The 18,174-nt window shown below is 30.9% G+C and overlaps 1 protein-coding gene across 4 annotated transcripts in view; it reads right to left on the bottom strand.

Moving 5' to 3' along the window:
* LOC139528454 (uncharacterized) overlaps positions 1–18,174 on the bottom strand; it is a 311,112-nt gene that overhangs the window by 266,307 nt on the left and 26,631 nt on the right. Inside the window, exon 1 of one of the 4 annotated variants that reach the window (XM_071324452.1) lies at positions 11,608–11,817. The exons of the other annotated variants lie outside the window; for them this stretch is intronic. The gene's annotated coding sequence lies outside the window, so the exon portion shown is untranslated. Of the gene's footprint in view, positions 1–11,607; positions 11,818–18,174 lie in introns of those variants that run through there. 4 annotated transcript variants of the gene reach the window in all.

Genomic DNA, 18,174 nt, shown 5'->3' with positions numbered 1-18,174 from the left:
TAAATCACGCAGACAAGTGTCAATTTCGTTTGATAAAAAGAGTGTTACTGAACGCAAATGTACTGTAGAAATGTTTGGAATTACTAGTTACTGACATATAATTATATGATAGATTAAATGATAGTTTATTTTTCTATAGATTACTCTTATAATCGTTAACTATAAATTAGCTTCAGATGTGTAATAAAAAATTATTTGAAATTCGTTACAAATTAAAGATTTTCTTTATTAGAACGTCTATTTAGCCAAACAGACTAAATGAAGCAAACTTATCATAATTCGTTAACTACAAATTATCTTCAGAAGTGTAACAAAAGGTTATTTCAATTTCGCTACAAAATAAAGATTTTTATATCATCAATCACTAACTGTCAAATTCATACAGATTAATCCCACTTCCATCATCTGTCTCTTTTGTATGAAAACCTTTCATAAATTATGGTATGAAATTTCTAAACTTGTAATAACAAGGTCATAAATGGACATTGGTATAAAAATCAATATTGATATCAATAATCGGGAGACGAAGAGGATCAGTTTGAATTATATATTTAGGCCAATCTAAAATATGTAGAAAATTAACAAATGAAAATGTATTTGGGTTGATAGTTAAAATAATGTCTGTATTATCTGAATACGAAATGTCTTTTGTATTAATCGAAGGTGTTCTAATATGTAGAACTGATGTATTGATGGGATATTTATATATATATAAGTACGTCTGAGTCAGTGACAACTCTACAACAGAAGTATCCATCGGATCGCCATCAATGATGGGGATACATGGCTGTGTACATAATGTATATACAACTCGTCTAAACATCAACCCAACAATGTTAGATCTCTAAATTTGCTTTCGCAAATTTTTGGTTCTTCCCTCGCCGGGATTCGAACCCATGCTACTGTGATATCGTGACACCAAATCGCCTGCACTGCAGCCGTCCCGCTAGACCACACGACCACCTGGGCTCTCTAAAAAGAGCTTTCGCTGGCCGTGTGTTACCTTTCCACGTCAGTTTTAATCTAGCGGCGTACTGCAGTACATGATATATAAGGCATGAAGATGTTATTGTTACAGATCAGCTAAATTATCTATAGTAAAGGATCCTACAAATTAATGTAATATAAAGTCACAGAAAATAATTATATTCATAAGAACGTCTGAGTCAGTGACAACTCTACAACAGAAGTATCCATCGGATTGCCATCAATGATGGGGATACATGGCTGTGTACATAATGTATATACAACTCGTCTAAACATCAACCCAACAATGTTAGATCTGTAAATTTGCTTTCGCAAATTTTTGGTTCTTCCCTCGCCGGGATTCGAACCCATGCTACTGTGATATCGTGACACCAAATCGCCTGCACTGCAGCCGTCCCGCTAGACCACACGACCACCTGGGCTCTCTAAAAAGAGCTTTCGCTGGCCGTGTGTTACCTTTCCACGTCAGTTTTAATCTAGCGGCGTACTGCAGTACATGATATATAAGGCATGAAGATGTTATTGTTACAGATCAGCTAAATTATCTATAGTAAAGGATCCTACAAATTAATGTAATATACAGTCACAGAAAATAATTATATTCATAAGTACGTCTGAGTCAGTGACAACTCTACAACAGAAGTATCCATCGGATCACCATCAATGATGGGGATACATGGCTGTGTACATAATGTATATACAACTCGTCTAAACATCAACCCAACAATGTTAGATATGATTTTATTTATATTTGGTTAGAAAAAGCTCGAGTTCATTAAAAACGTAAGATAAAGAACAAGATAATGTATTTCTCTTTTCTATGATACACTTTAACAAAATTTCGTTCGTTCAAATATCGAAACTATTTCACAGTTATGACATACCTTGTCTAGTTGAAATAGGTCCACTGAAAAAAGGTCAAGGGAAAAACGTCATTAATTTGAGAGGAAAAGAGTCACACATTTTGATAAATGTAGGGAGAAGAAACAGCCACAAATCTTAAATGTCAACATTAAATTTTGTACAATTATTTGATAATATTTCATCGTCCATTTTTGAAATTATACTGAATTTTAAATGGTAAATTATATCCCTCTGGTATCTTTCGTTCCTCTTTTATGATATTGTGTATATGAGAACCCACTATTTTAAAGGTTTTAAATGTTTATCTGTCGCGACAATACACGATTGACAGGGAAACAGTTAACTGGAGCCATGTAGTTAGTAAGTACCCGCCTATTGGATTGTTATCATTTGTTTTAATCTTATAAACGTACTTTTTTGCAATAAACACAGAATCGAAATACATCCCTGTATTTTAGAACTAAACACTCAATTCCATTCAATCTTGAGATCAAATATCAATATACTCTTTTCATAGAGCTTTTTTACATTTTGCCAAAAGGTATGAACGACCGTAAAGGAAGCACGGATTACATTTACACAATAACAATAAAGAGTCGTTGATTGATCCGGTAAAACAGCATTAATCTGCTTGACCACAATACTTTTTTGTCAAATTGGGAATCAGAATATTTGTTCACTGAAAGCAAAAACCAAAAACTTTTTGGGGGGGAAATTGAATGGTCTCTCTCTCTCTCTATCTGATTAATTGTATATACTAGATTAAGGCTAATATCTAGAATTGGAGGCTAGGAACGTGTCTGTTGGGTAGAGGTACTCTAGTGCACCACACTCCTTAATCTGCTCTTTAGATCAACTAATTATATACAAGTAGATCGTTTAGTTCATGTACATACACATTTTATTAAATTAATATATATCAAGAAAATAAATCTGCAGTTTTGCATCCAATATATTGTAGATATAATCATGACCATTAAACAGTAAACAGGCTTGAAAGATAGACCCATATTGGTCACTCAACACCCACTGGCTAATATTTCAGAAATGTTAAGGGCCAAAACGCAATTATACGCTAAAATAACCGTTCCATTGTGAGCCTAACTCCGGTGTATGGACACATCACAAGGTGATAATGAATATTACCTAGGAAAAGGCGATGATTCACAAGTTAATAAACGAGCACCAGTATTTTTTTGCTTTGGTATTTTCTTATGTTAAACAATTCAACATTTTGATTTTTTTTAAATGTCGGGGGGGGAGGGTGTAGGAGTACTTTATTTTAGTTTTTAGGGTATTTATTCTTCTGACTACCATGCCATATATTGAGAATATTTTGTTATCTCCTTCCACCTGGTGGTACTATAATTTTACCTATCGTACTTACAGAAATCCTTTATCTCACGAAAAATCTATTTAATAAGTATCGTTGCATGTAGGGTACTGGTCCTAAATTGGCTAACATTGGGTTGGGACCCCTAAAACGACTCTTACTCTACTGTTATTTAAACATACTTTAGTGTTTAAAAATATCAAATAGAATAGTCATACTGTTTTTCAACTTAAAGGGGTTTTTTTTGTAAATAAAAAGCACTTTACATGTATTAATGTCATGCGTCGGAAGCGCTTTTCTGGACTTCTGAGTTGAAACCTTATTTTCCTTTAGGTGACCAGAACATCATACAACAAAATTACGCAAATTACATCATACTTTAGTATATTAATGCAATAACATGAAATTAATAAGAATTAATATGGGTTGGATTGCCGATTTAAGAATTTGAATTGATGGTTTATTAATTTGACGTAGAAGAGATTAAGTCTGTAATTTAACATTAACAATTGTGGTAAAAATTTCAATTTTAAAGCAATCGATCTTAGTTGTCAAAACACTTGAGTGGTCTATTCGTCATATGCATCATCCATGTGTGTGAATGAATTGAGCAATCTAATCCCTGGTATCTGGTCTCAACGAAACATAAGACCCAAGGTAATAATTGCATTAAACATGCATTAAAATATTAATAGATTTAAATCTCTGTTTTACTTCCCATTGTAATGGTGTCTCTCTTGCGAGAGATTGATTTCAATCAGAGAAATGTGTTTTCATTTACAGTTGGAAATATTTTTTTCTATTGAATATAACAGATGTTAAAATTATACAATCAGATGAAATTTCAGACATCTACAAGGTTCGTGCTGGCTTTGTGGCAACCATGACAATTGATTGGCAAATTTACAAAATATACATACTCATTACTGGCTGTATGCAAATGTTTGTAAGAACTAACTAAGCAAAACAGAAGTTACTTTAAATCGTTTACTTAGTAAATAGCTAGGAACTGTAGCATATATACACTCAAAACAAAATGCAATTATATTAATTATGATTAGGAAACATAACGGCCCATAATCTTCATTCAATTGCTGAGTTGCAAAATGGAATTATAGAAAGATAAAAGTAAACCATCAACACTACAATCCCAGAAAGTACACAAATTAAAAAATGCCACTGACGGGTCAAAACAGTATGTATAAAGATATTTTAATAGAATTTATGTTCCAGACCATATGAGTATTTGAACCTATGCGTACTTTTTTCAAAATATGTATACGGTCGCACTGTACGCATAAGGTCTAACTAAGGTCTAACTAATTTTAATTGTAAATGAAATAAAAACTTAATATTTTAACTGTTTAAAAAAGTCACTTAAATTTGATATGTTACGCTTCTGTCCCTTTATACAAACAAAACGGCGGTGAGAAAAAAATCTTTAAGGTTTCAATAGACGATTCAATCGATAATGAACGATTGAAATTTATTCCACACAACACATTAAAAGCTAACAAGATGTTATTATTGGCATTTGTTTTTGAATAGACCTATGGAAGTTGGTTCATAATACTAACAGTATTGAAGACTTGTTCACTTTTATAGAACACTAATCTAAATATCACATGTTAAGATAGTCGGTAAGATAAATTCATTACATAGTGTGCTAGTGACCTAATACGATATATATGGGGTCAGTAAATTCCATATTGGGATTAGAGCTTCGCTTTCCCCCCATATGTAATTTACCGACCCTATATATATCGTATTAGGTCACTACCGCACTATGTACCGTCAAATAATCTAAACAATAAGGTTTTTTTTAAAAACCGTCGAAAATACAATGAGAAAATATGATAAAAACGTGTCGAAAGCAAATGCAAAGAATGAATAAAGCAGCTTTGTTACCCTTATAATACCAGTTGTTGATATGATATTTCCAGATTATTGTGTAGGGTTGATGATATATTTCTCTTCATTTATCTAATTGTAATAATATTAATTTGTAAATTCCAAGAAATGTTTGTCTAGAATTTACCCATACGGTCCAAATACATATATGGTTGAAGTTCGTCATAGAATGCACGTTTATATGCATACGATCAGGAACGTACGCATACGATCAAGAACGTACGCGTACGGTCCAAATAGTCATATGGTCTGGAACATTAATATAAACCTATAAACATATGGTGGATATTATTTTACACTACTTATAACATAATATACTAAATATATATATTTAAAAGATATCCAATAGATATTTAATTTGTCGGCGTTAGCCTAAAAATCAACTTAACACACATAGTAAAAACGTACTATACAACTTCTTTTAAAATATAATTCTTTTATTTCGGTGTTATGTACCAAATTGTAAGTTTGGTATCATTGTGGTCTGTTTTTTATCCACTGGATCGATGTCGTTACTGATGGACGTTTCGTTCCTGAGTGTATCTGAGTGGTTGGCAATCCTGTGGTTGAGGGTTAAAACCCATACACTGTGCGTATTGATATGTGTTTCTTTATTTTACATAGGCTAGATGTAACGGGAAGGATTGAGATCTCACTCCGTCTGTGACTTTGAGAACAAATTAATTACAAAAGTCACACATTCGTATACAGAATTCATATGACAAAAAGATATTTCTGTCTAGTTAAATTCTTTCGGAGTTGGTATATATTCTTATCTGTTTGCTTATTTGTTGTTGTTTTTTTCTAAGATTATCTGTCTATACATGTACGTTGACAATAAAACCACATCTCATTATAAGAATTGTATATGATGGTCCAAGTTATATGTCGAACACGTGTACATTTCATTTTTTCTAGCTTCTCGCATGCGATTGTAGTACCTTTTTGGTCACTTTTAATTGTGTTGCATTAAAATATGAATTGTAACACTTTATAGTGACTAAACAGGTAAAAGATATACTTCTCAAGAAACAAAAAAAGAAAACTTCTTGGCACCAGGCTAAGAAGAAATAAAAACTCAGATCGGAATAAAATTGAGAATGGGGAATGTGTCAAAGAGACAACAACCCGATCATAGAACAGACAACAGCAGAAGGTCACCAAAAGGTCTTCAATGCAGCGAGAAACTCCCGCACCCAGAGGCGACTTTCAACCTGCCCCTAAACAAATATTTATACTATTTCAGTGATAATGGACGTCATACTAAACTCCGAATTAGAATATGTTAGTTATACGTAATTGTGCATAGCAACAAGACCTATTAATAATAGTGGCTAAAAATAAAATATCTTTTCTTTCAAATTACTATCTGGTAATTAAGTAGAAATTTAAGATGGAAAAACGTTTTGTGTTCAATGGAACAATAGTTCAAATTGGTTTTACTACTGTGTATTTGACTTGAAAACAACCCTTTCATCCCGGTAAAGTCAGATGCAAACATTTATTTAAAGTTATTTGGTACATTTATCACCTTGACGAATTTGGCTATTAAATCACGAAGGCGGGAATCCTTTTCAAGTGATAAAAATGTTATGGAACGCAATTGTACTGTAGAAATATCTTAAATTACAAGTTGCGGACACTTTATATGATTTGTTAAATGATAGTTCACCTTTGGACATGATAATCCTATCATTATTTGTGTGTTATTGGTAGTTATAAATTATCTTCAGAAGTGTTATAAAAAGTCATTTACAAATCTTTTATGAAAATAATCAGAGTGCAGAAAAGTGATTGTGTTGTTTTTATAAATGATGGTATGATTTTTAAAACTTGTTATAACAAAGTCTAATATAGACATTGCTAGCAAAAATAACATTGATATCAGTAATAGTGATTTGATGTCGATCAGTTCAAAATGTATTTTTATGCAATTTATAATTAAAAAAATAGATTTTAGGCTCCAAGAATTAGCGGTTAAAATATAGTTGACAACGATGGTATCTCCCAAATGTTTTTTTTTTATTATTAAGGTTACAAAAACCGTGTGTTGTCTCATTGGCAATCATAATCAATATCTTCTTTTTTATATGTTCATTATAAATTGTAAATTAAAAAACGAGTTACATTTTTGTTTCTATTTTATATAATACACATTAGACGATGTTTAGTTCAAAATTTACCAAAGGACGGTGGTAGTTTTGGGCACTCAAGCTTCCTCCAAAAACGCTAGCGCTGCGATATAGGTACGAGGTATGAAGGACGCGTAAAAACACATTATACTTTAGACTTTTTTATAACAAGTTTTACAAATCATACCATCATTTATAAAAACAACATAATCACTTATCTGCACTCTGATTATTTTCATAAAAGGTTTGTAAATGACTTTTTATAACACTTCTGAAGATAATTGTTAACTACCAATAACACACAAATAATTAATCAATCAATCAATAATCGGGAATTGGAAATAACAGTCCATACGACTATTCTGAATACCTTAAACTGTAAAATAATCGCTAGAAAGTTCTTTCAGAGTGAAGATGACTTCATTTAGGTTTATTGAATTTGAGGATCAGTCTTAATATATACTTGACTACAAGTTTGAACTGACATATCTATTGAATCATTAAGAATATTAGTCACTACTAAACTATTGAAACAAACCATGGTAACAAAGCCGACTGTTTGACCAAGATTTTTATGTATTATGATCTAAATTAGATAAAACTGCTAATTTTAAAGAATCAAAAAATTGAATCATTTGTACGAGTTCTTCATTAACTGATTCGAGATCTTTATTCATATTGTTAAATTGATAACTTCGATTTTTATTCGAAATGGAGTTTTCATTACATAAAACTGAGATTTATTTTTTTACTAAATAGCGCAAATACGTAATTGTGGTATCAATTTTCTGAATAGGGATGCTGAATACAAAATGAAATAAAGCGTGTTCAAACAATGCTATCATATAAATCACTCGCTAGTATTTAACGTTATAGTACTCAAATTGCACCTGATACACAAATATCAGCTGTAATCACTGAAAAAAAACATACCGAACGTATCCATTAAATAGGTTAAATTCATCAATGTGTCATAAAAATTAAAAGTAAGCATGACCTTATGTCAAATTGTTCTCAATATTGGAAAAAAATAAGAGAAAATATCAGTAATCGATTTTCAAGGATATGAATTCAAGCATGGATGCAATTTTTGGTACAGTACTCCTCGTGATAGGGTGTTACCTATTAACATGGTGGGTTTTTTTTATTATTATTATGATTTGAAGTTATTATGTATCGCATTGTATTAGCCCATTGATTATAAACCTATTCATAAAAATTCTTTAGCACATGAAAAAAAACATGAATGATGTTTATTGATACAAATATCTCTATTTTAAACAAATTGGATCAATTAAAAAGTTGCTATTTACCTTAAAATTTAATATGATATTAATTTACTAGTTCAAGTCTATAGAACACGCTTCTAAAATAGGAAATTGAATCTACAGTATTTAAAACAAAACTAGGTAATATGTTAACAGTTAAATTGATAATAACAATAGACAAGATTTTTACAGGCACATATTAGGATTTTTATTTGAAATTACATGTCAAATAATTTTCCCAAATACTTCGTATTGTGTATATAATTATTATTTTTCTAATAGTATACACACATATGTCTCCATACAAATTAAATTTGAGAATTGAAATAGTGAATGTGTCAATCTTTTTAGTTTTTGGTTGAGTTTACTCGCAAAATAAGCAAGTAAATTGACTTTCCAATTTTAGTAATGATTTTTGTCTAAATCTTTTACTGTTAATCATTCTATTTTATTATCACAAACGCTTGTAGAAATGACACTTTTTACAGATATATTGTGATTTTCAGTTGTTTTCTTCTTTTATATCTCAATTCCACAAAGATCACAAAATAACACATTCTGCAGAATACAAAGAATATACTCAGTCTAGTTTCAATCTGCAAACTGACCAAAAGGACTTAATTCAACATTTGATCTATTCATTAAATGATTGAAGGACTAAAAGAGGGACGAAAGATACCAAAGGGACAGTCAAACTCATAAATCTAAAACAAACTGACAACGCCATGGCTAAAAATGAAAAAGACAAACAGAAAAACAATAGTACACATGACACAACATAGAAAACTAAAGAATAAACAACACGAACCCCACCAAAAACTAGGGGTGATCTCAGATGCTCCGGAAGGGTAAGCAGATCCTGCTCCACATGTGGCACCCGTCGTGTTGCTTATGTGATTACCAATCCGGTAAATAGTCTAATTCGGTAGGTCACATTCATGAAAGGGAAGGGGATTGTAGTTACGACGTAAGGAACATATCCGATAATGTGCATCACGGTTTTCTTTAATCACTAATTTATAAATAAACAAATATGTTGTCAAATACCACTGTCTACCTGCAAAAGAAATTATAGAAAACACTTACACTATGTTCAGGATAGAATTTTGTAATGAAAGTGTCAACTATTTATTGCGTCAGAAACGCTTTTATTGAAAAAAAACTTCATAGTAAAAGTGGCAGTTTTATCAATAAACTGGGAAAATTACATTGTTTATATTTACAGACGTAATCTGAATATGACCCCGCTTTTAATTATTTTTCTTAAAATCAGACAACACCAGTAAGTCTACATTAGATAGAACAGATTAAATATAAGTTAGGGTTTATAGCTACAAAATCTGATTCAGAACATATACAGTATTTTTGACTGATCGATACTATAAATAAAAGTCTACGAAAAATTGGTGATATTCTTCAATGGACGATTTTCTTTTAACACGAATTCACAGTTAATATGTAATAGGTATAGAGTGGGGCGCTCATATTCGCCGTGGACACAATTTCGCCGTTTTATGATTTTGAGGTGTAAAAACTTCAAAGGATGGTTGAAATGGAAGAAATATGCCGTTAAATTATATTTTTATAACAAATATGATTATTTTTGAAAATGAGACTAAATTTCGGCACTTACGGCAAAGGACCGAAAAATGGACAACGATTTTCAGCCAATTTCCTGAATGAAAAAAACGATTTCAAAGAAGCATTCCTTAGTAATTCTTTGACTGATTGCCCTAAATTTCAGTTTTTTACACCTTTCAAATGTCTGCTGTTCGTCTATAATGAAATTTATTTGATAAATATTGCTTAAAGCTGCAGTTATTTGGTTTTAAATAGATATGTAAAAACGGCGAATATGTGTCCCCCGTTGACAAAAAAATAGGAAATTTCATACACCCTTTAATCCAACTTTTCAGATGATTTTACTCAAAACAAACACGTTTTCAAGCTAAGAATATTTTGCATTTGAAGTTTTCTTCATATAGAAATATCTGTATACTTCAAAAACATAAAGACCTAAACATAAACTGAAGAAAACATGGAAAGATATGGCGAAAATGATCACCCACTCTACAGTTTGTTTCATTTCCCAAGACATCAACAATAAAATTGTTTCCCTACATAAACAGTCACTATATTTGTCACTAATTTATCTACGTGCTAATGTCAGATATACGATTGCATTCCCTTCTACTTTGAATATTATTCAGATCAGATCATATGTTCGTGGTTATTTAACAGAAACAATACACACAGTTATAACAACAAACCGCTTTTTAGTATTACACCTTCATAGATTTAGATACTATTTTAAATGTTCCCCCGTAGTTTTTTACAAGTATTTATACTATATTTATTTGAGAAGATTTTTAAAGTTTAAAATCATAAAAAAAACTTGTTTAAAAGGGCAATAACTCCTTAAGGGCTCAAATGACACTTTACGTCATATAAACTTTATTGCAGATCTTACTTTGCTGAACACATATGCTGTTTACAGTGTATCTATTTCTTCAATAATATTAAAGGTAATATCCGAAAACTGTACAATGTCATAAGAATAACCAAATTAGTGGCAACAACATAACAATGGGTTTTTCGGTCTGTCTGAAAATTTCATGACTAATAGATTGTGAACATGTTTACCCCATGTTAGATTTGCTCTAAATGCTTTAGTTTCTGAGATATAAGCCCAAAACTGCATTTGACTCCTATGTTCTATGTTTATTCATGGCGTTCATGTTTGTCAATTGATCACAACTTCGGTTACAATTTAAAAACTAGATACCCTAAGGAACATGTAGTTAAAGGTTGAATGTATTTGGCGGAGTAGTTTCAGAGGAGAAGATTTTTTTAAATAGTTTACGACTACAGACGACGACAAACGACGGACGACGACAGACGACGGACGACAAACGACGGACGACGACAGACGACGGACGCCAAATACAACAATAATACATGAGCAAACAACATTCATTGAAATACAAAACGATAAACTAACAAAAATAATTCAACTGTGTCAAAGTGATTATCAAAGAAATTCTAGGTTGTAAATGATCAAATGTTTGCCAGATAAACTAAATATTTATATTGATGATAAAAAAAGACTTACCTTATCGCTAATGTTAGTATCCAGTATGACAAAATATTGAATTTATCCGAAAATCTATTTTTAATTTTGGTAAAACCTGAATTACCTGTGTCACAGATATTACTTCGCAAATACGTTTTGTTTCTGTCATTCTATATCTCTTTCTTCAAATGCATCCTCAGTTATATAAACGTTTAATCCCCCATTTTTCTACGTAAGAAAAGACAAGAACTAAGTCCTTATTATGACAGTTGTTATTCATTCGATTGATGTGTTTGCGCTTTTGATTTTGTCATTTGATAAGGGCTTTTTGATTTGAATTTATCTCTAAGTTCGGTATTTTTGTGATTTTAGTTTTAACATACAGACTATTGTTGTTCTGTTCAAATCAAGCAACTTGTTATATCCATGCATAAATTGTTTGTCAAAGTGGTCTTTGTTTGGATTTAACTTCTAATCTTGTTTGCTTTGAGTGTCACTGATGAGTCTTATGAGGACAAACCCCGGGTTTAGCGTACCAAATTATAAAACCGGTATATCAATTATTTAAACATATTTTATCAGATTCCATGACCTTGAAATCAGTTGCAAATGTCATACAGGAAAATATAAATTGGCAAGAAAATTTCAAGATTTTGAAATTTCATATTTTCACTGATCACATCAGTCCACATCAGGAATTACAATAGTATTCAACAATCTGATTATAGGAGTTATATGTATGAAAACATAGCCAAGATGATGTTGTCAAAAAAAAAAGAAACGGATCAGAATTCAATTGGTTTGAAACATATATATGTTGGGAAGAAAATTGAATCTTTGACTACCACGAATGCTTTAATTTTATAAAGGGCTGGTGAATTGAAAGATTTTTTATATTTAATGTGCACCTTTTAAATATTTAAACATTTTGGTTTGAATGAAAAACATTTTGCCTAAAATGTATCAGTTTGAAAGAGTGTTATTTGTTATTTTTATTTCTTTCGTTTTTTACAAGAAAGAAAACTTATTTTCTTATACTTTTGTTATTAAGAAATACGTATTAGAATATTATGAATTAAATATGAGAATTTGAGTGAAATCTTTGAACTTGACTTTAGACATTTCTATTTTATAGACGGTATGATAATTAAACGACACATTCATCAACTCACTATCATCTGAAGGTAGTTTATATAACCAGAAAGGTATACTGCAGATTATGTAAATGAACTTCCTTTCAAATACGTACACTGAATTTAAAGGAAGTTTGAAGAAGAAAAATATACCTGAAAAATATCCATTTAATATAGTTTTGCTTGTTATTATCAAGTTAAAATCATTAAATAAAAATTATTATGCACGGGTTCTCATATAACATTGTATTTAAACTTTTAATTTACATTTTATCGATTAACATTATTTCAAGGAGTGCAATTTAAAAACATAAAAAAAGGAGAGAAATATAAATTTTCTGCCAGACGTGTTTGAATTACAGAAATTATTTAAACATTTTGAGGGTGAGATAGCAGACGTAAATAGACACAAACTGTCAAATAAAGCCCTACCAGTGGTACACTAATAAGACTATACAATGACAAGAGGCTCTGAAGAGCACGAATCGCTGACCTGTGTTTGTCTGATTTCATCTTTCATCAATGATTATTTTTGCTTTTCAATATATATTTATGAGTGGGTTAAAAATGCCATTATTTTAAGAACAGCAATTTAAAAACTTTGAAAAAAAGGAGAGAAATATTAATGTACTACCAGTAATAGTTTTAACATGCCGAGGATGAAATTACAGACGAAAATAGACACATACTGTCAAATGAAGCCCTGTCATTGGTACTCTGCTCGCAGTGACACACAATCAGTACTAAGAATTAAAACGAAGGTTTAAAATAAATGGAGGTATAATAAAAAGGAAGAATACATAAAATACAGACTTATGGTTGATTGATCTATGTCCTGTGACATTTCAAAAGAAAGAGAAAGAAACATGAAATGCTCATGACTATTCTACAGATATCTATATAACATATGCACGTTTAATTTTAATTTGAGAACTTTTATCTTGTATCATCGCCCCTCAAGAACAAATTAATACCGAAAAAAGAAATAGATGGTATAATCAGAACTTTTCAACTAAGGCATATTAGTTGTTATGTTCCTATGACGTAATTAGTATTCTGAAATTGACAAATTTAACCTTCCATCAAATAAAAAGCCATAACAGAATGGAAACAAGGATATGGAGTATCCAATCATGACTCAAAAATGGTAGAAGCACTACAAAATTCACCCTAAAAGGAAAGGAACAATGGCTACTCGGTGCATAGATTTTCCTAAAAAAAAATGTTATGCACCGAGTTCTTACAAGCAGGATATTTATAACATTAAACATGTTTTATAGGACAAGTTGTATCAAAATATTTTTATAATATATTAAAATTAGTATAAATACAAATACATATACACGATAACTACCGTCCGAACGTCCGCGATGCCGACACATATTATACATAACGTATGATGTTTATAAAAATATACTAGTCAACAATAGAAACAATACAAGTTAAAAATGTTTCCATACATAATGAAATTGGTTATACTGTACCAAGGTAATCAAGTGCCCAATTGGTCTGATATTTAAATAACAAATAACTAAGACAAATACGCGAAATAAAATCATTTTTTCATCCGAAAATTCAAAAATAGATATTAAAAGTTTAAACTTTAAACTTTGTCTGCTAAACTTTGTTAGTTCCTTTGCAGATATTTAAGTACTTAATTCCCATATTCATAATTGAGGAGCGATTGTTTCATTATTTTCCGCAAAATCTCTTTGACTCTGGTCCGAGACCACAATTATTTCGTAGTGCATTTCTTTTAGAACATAAATGAAAATAAAAAAAATCCCACCTGCGCTTTCTCAAAGAAATTTTTACAGTGTGTTGTACTACTTTTGGGACAAATTATATCAAAATTATAGAAAACTTTATCGGTTCTAACTTAAAATATGGACAATTTTATGTTTAGGGCGTCTTGAAATCTTTTGACAGTTTCCGAAGTGCTAATTTTTAACCTTTTTCAGCTGGACCTAATCACTACTTTCCTTTAAAATTCTGGACCCAAATTATTTTACAGTGTAATTTCACCCACCTACTTGCAATTTGAGGCATTAAACATAAAGAAATCAATTTGGAAGGGGTATAAAAATTAATGGCAAGTAACCCACTGTCAACACTAGGGACTATATTCGTGAACAACGAAAATCGAACAACGAAAATCAAGGGACGACAATTGTTGTCTCGGACCTAATAGAATAGAAAGAGTGGAATAATCTAAATAATACTTTGTATGACCAAAGTTTAATAAATTATAACACTTCTTACAAAGTTTCATAACAATAGGATATATATTATAGACAGTATGTTAAATTCTATACTCATCTTTGCGTGTTAAATTTTGACGTTTAAATTGAAAAATTTCAACTATCAACTTTTGGGGCTTTAAAAATTAAAATATTGAAAAAAAAACTTTTTAAATGCCTTAATATCAATTATCATGTACTAAAAGCAATAGAGTACTCATTTGATTTATCAGACTTAATGCAATTATTCAAAAGTCAAATTTATATGAGCCTGTGCCTAAAAATTGAGATTTTTCAATGAAGGGGGTCTTACATAAAGATGTGATATTTTCCAGCAATTTTAAATTTGTGAAGCTTTTTGGTTATAAATAACCCTTACATATGTATTAAATGTACTTTAAATGGAAAGAAAAGTTACAAATAAGATATCATATTAATTTAAAAGGGTCTTAGACCAAGTAAGACTGGAAATAATTTAGGGTCTATCTAGGCCGTGCCACATATTTACATTAAAAAATGCATATTGAGGCTATTAGAAATAAAAATGTGTGTCTTTTTTATCATTTCTATACTCATGTGACATGATATAACAAATCTGAGCACAAAAAGACTCTTGCAATTAACTTTTCTTACAGACAGTATGATCTCATACAAAGATTTTTGCCTTTTTAGGGGAAAACTTGCATGCAATTTATTCTCAACAGGCTTATATTTAAACCACTTGCTATCCTACAGAAGAACAGAAAGATATTATGTGAAATGGAACAGGTACAATAGACATTGTAAAGTGATTTTGATACAAATTTAGTGAGGTCTTTATTATGGACTTCAAATTTTATGTACCAAGCTCCCAACTTTGGACTTCATCCAAACAGGGCGTTAGACAAGGGTCATTTATACAACACATTTAGCACATATTGTCTGAGATAATCTTCTTTTCTGTAGATTCAGAGTTCATAAATAAGTAAAATAACTAGATAAAAGCATAGAAACACAAATATTGACACATGAAAACCTGTCAGATTGAAAATCAGGATGCCATTTATGCATCAATATTGAAAAATCTATAAAATGCCTATTTTGACCATAAAATGCCAAAATTGGTCATTTTTGCAGAAATTCTATAAAATAAATGTTTAAATCCTTTAGTTTCATGCTATTTGACAAATTGACACCATCAAATCATTTACGGAAGTTGCCAAAGTACAGATTCTATATTTACAGATTTCACCTCTTAGGTCCGAGACCACAATTATTTCGTAGTGCATTTCTTTTAGAACATCTTGAAATATTTTGACAGCTTCCGAAGTGCTAATTTTTTACCTTTTTGAGCTGGACCTAATCACTACTTTCCTTTAAAATTCTGGACCCAAATTTTTTTACAGTGTAATTTCAACCCCCCCCCCTCCCTGCTTGCAATTTGAGGCATTAAACATAAAGAAATCAATTTGGAAGGGGTATAAAAAATAATGGCAAGTAACCCACTGTCAACACTAGGGACTATATTCGTGAACAACGAAAATCAAGGGACGACAACAACGAAAATCAAGGGACGACAATTGTGGTCTCGGATCTGTGTTCTATGTTAAACACGGTATTTACTAACATTCCAAATTTGTCAGATTATTTTATTCATATGCATTTGCTTTTCAAATAGATGTTTTTCATCGGATAAGTTTTGCCTATTTATTATATATTATGATAAATTTTAGTTCAAACTTGTTTATCGTTTCATTTGATGACAAGTATATAATTCAATTTTAAGGTCCACTAAACAAAGAAAATGGAATAGTGCGAGTTTCAGGTTGAAGTGTTTGGTCAAAGTTATGGGCAGGGTATTTTTTATCAAGTTGAAGTCAAATCCAATGACATGATAGTGCGAGAGGGGCATCCTTGTACTATGGACACATTCTTGTTCCTACTTTTTTGAAGATTTTTATTACAATTGAGTTAGGTAAAGAATCAAAGGGTTAAATGATATCGCTCTCCCTTGTTTGTTATCAGTTATTTTAATATGACGTGCTTCTTTAGCTTCGTAAACAAACCCATGCACTAAATCCTATAAAATTAGTTTGCACATGCGTATATGTACTACTGCAGAAAAATGAATTTTATCGAATTGGCATGCATTTAATGTATTTCAACTTAAAACACTTTCAAACTCTTAAACGATGCAAATTTTGTTAGTAATACTTTTACAATGACAACAATGTGTTACAATTCGAAATTGTCATATTTGACCTGGATACAGCAACGTGCTTGTTGGCTGTTCAAAACCCCTCCCTCTGAAAAACACATTTCATCTATCGTCTGCTTGTTTTCAAACAAAATGGAATACGCACGGACAATACCGTTGCAAATTGGGCTTAAAGTAGACAACTTTATAAAATTGGAGGCCACCACAGACAAGAACATTTTGTTGTTCAATATGATCCCCCATGTTTCTTTTCCGTTGTTCCCGAATAAGATAAGAATCAAATTGTAGTGTGCTTACCACTGAAATGTTTTTTTATAAATGTATTACCTGCGAAGTTGCATTTTTGTCTCAAATGTGTACAACATTAATCTTTTACTTGATATGGTTAATTTTTAATCTAGTTATCAGATTCTTGATTTTTTTTAGAAAAAAAATCTCGGCTGAGGGGAAGTGAGAAAAAATGTGTTTTAACTGTAACTTCATTTAACTGGGATTTCTAATATATATAGTTTGCATACTTCTTCTAAATACAAAATGTACAACTTCTTTCTTTCTTGAAACGTCGTATTATATACAATACAAAGGTAACAAATACAGGTCAGAAACAACCTGTCGTATCGTTTTCATGCACTTGTAGTCAGTATGCAATCAAATCAATAGATTTATAAAAGAGATGAATCATAAATTTCCTGAATGAATACATCAAATGATAAAGATAATAATTTTTCAATTTTCTTCTGGATACTATCTTTTCATTTTAATAATCTTCTGTCGAAGTTTTGTCAAAGTTTTGTAGAAAATCCACGATATTTTACTAGTCATTAAAATTATAAAAACTTTAATCACTGAGTGAATGAAATGATAATGTTCAGAAAATTCTGGATACTATCTTATGATCATAAACAAGCTTCTGTCCAAGTAGGGAAGAAATGCATTGTAGTTTAAGAAAGTAATGAAATTTTCGAAAACTTTAACCACAGATTGAGTATTTCTGGGCTACGCCGCCGACGAGGATCGCTATCTCGCTTTAACGACA

The sequence above is a fragment of the Mytilus edulis genome, chromosome 1, assembly GCF_963676685.1.
Source record: "Mytilus edulis chromosome 1, xbMytEdul2.2, whole genome shotgun sequence".
NCBI classification, from domain to species: Eukaryota; Metazoa; Mollusca; class Bivalvia; order Mytilida; family Mytilidae; genus Mytilus; species Mytilus edulis.
The sequence above is the reverse complement of the archived record's forward strand: the minus strand, read 5'-3'. Positions and strand labels throughout refer to the sequence as shown.